This window comes from Myotis brandtii, unplaced genomic scaffold (assembly GCF_000412655.1).
Source record: "Myotis brandtii unplaced genomic scaffold, ASM41265v1 scaffold247, whole genome shotgun sequence".
NCBI lineage: Eukaryota > Metazoa > Chordata > Mammalia > Chiroptera > Vespertilionidae > Myotis > Myotis brandtii.
The window spans coordinates 391,019-392,479 of record NW_005359352.1 but is presented as its reverse complement, the minus strand read 5'-3'; the positions used below and the strand labels follow the sequence as shown (position 1 = coordinate 392,479).

Below are 1,461 nucleotides of genomic sequence, written 5' to 3'. Positions count from 1 at the left end.
GAGGGAGGAGGGAGGAGGGAGGCTGGGGCACAGAGAGGCTGACGTTCGGAGCACAAAGCCAGCCATCCTGCTGGCGTTGCATTGTGTGCTTTTTTCTGCTTCATAACCTGGATCAATACCCATGCAATTTTGAGAGTTTGAAAAATGCCCACCCCTCCTTTTGTGCCATCTAAGTTGCCTTCTTTTATCAACAGAAGTCTCCTTTCCCTCCTTAAGAAAAATGTCCACTGTGGAGTGCCGCAGTGCAAGGCGTGGGTGGGGGCGGGTTCCGGTCGAAGGCCCTAGCCCCCAGGGAGGAGGTTTCCGGGCAGGGGCGCTCCCATTCTCAGCCGGGGGTCTCTGTCCCCCCAGGACTGTGAGTCCTCCAGCTTCCCCAGGCCTGTTTCCCGTCTGTAAAGGGAGGAGGATGCGCATCTACAAAGGCGGGTAGTAAAGGTCGTTACAAGCTTTAATCTCTGCAACAAGTAGTCAGAAAACCGAAGAAAAACACTTTTAGGAAGTGAAAAATCCCAACAAAATGGTCCATCTGCTGTAGGCAGTTAGACAGGTGTGAGCAGAGCAAGGACGATGGGCCTGGTAGGAAGGGTGCCCGGGCGGAAGGCCCCAGGTGCCTGGCAAGGGACAATCAGTGGTAAGGTGGGGCCTTGCTCCCAGGGTGACCATTCCTTCCCTAGCTTATTGCTGGTCGCTGGTCACTCGGTTTAGACCCCCTGACCTTTCCTCCCGGGAGATAACATCTAGGCCTCAGTTGTATTGCAGCTCTGGGCCCAGATAAGCAACCAAACCAGCCACGGCTGACCTCAGGACCAGCTGCATGGAATAGTGACCCCCTGCCCAGGTGCCGGCCAATCCATCAGTGGAGACCACAACCCGAAAAGGACCCACTTAGAAAACCGCAGGAAATTCTATAGATCTTCCCTGGGAGCTGCCTACAATCTCCGCCCTTAAAACCAGTAGGAGGGAGGACCCAGTGTACGCTCCCTCCCGGGAGCGCGCCCATACCTTTCTTCTCCCTTCCTTTCCCTTCCCTTCCCTTCCCTTCGGGGATACCGCCCCCTCCCCCCCGCTCCACTTTATCATTAGCTTCCTCACTCCCAAGTTCCAAGGGCCCTTCCTTTACCTCCATAACTCGTTTCCTAAGCCCATTTCTTCTAGGAATTACTTCTTGTATTTCTGTGATTTACCCAATAAATGTTCTCTTATAGTTTGGGTCTTGCCTCTGAATTCTTTCCTGACCTGAACCCAAGTAGGGAGGTTGCTAAACCCAGGTTTGACCTGAACTCACCGGTCAGACACCTGGTGCCGTTCAGCCGCCGACAATACATCCCCCTGCGAGGGGTGCCCGTCTGCCCTTCGGGGTCTGCCCACCCAACCCCGTGAGAAGGCGGGGCTGGGGGAGGCGGTCTCCCGGGCTCAGCACTGCGCGGGTGGACTTGACGCGGAAAAGTGAATCAGCAGCGG

General features: G+C 55.7%; 1 long non-coding RNA gene across 1 annotated transcript in view; it reads right to left on the bottom strand.

The window, feature by feature from the left end:
* LOC102242565 overlaps nucleotides 1-1,443 on the bottom strand; it is a 12,510-nt gene extending 11,067 nt beyond the window's left edge. Inside the window, exon 1 of the long non-coding RNA XR_313645.2 lies at nucleotides 1,286-1,443. This is a non-coding gene — a long non-coding RNA (uncharacterized LOC102242565). The remainder of the gene's footprint in view (nucleotides 1-1,285) is intronic.
* Between the last annotated feature and the right edge of the window lie 18 nt (nucleotides 1,444-1,461).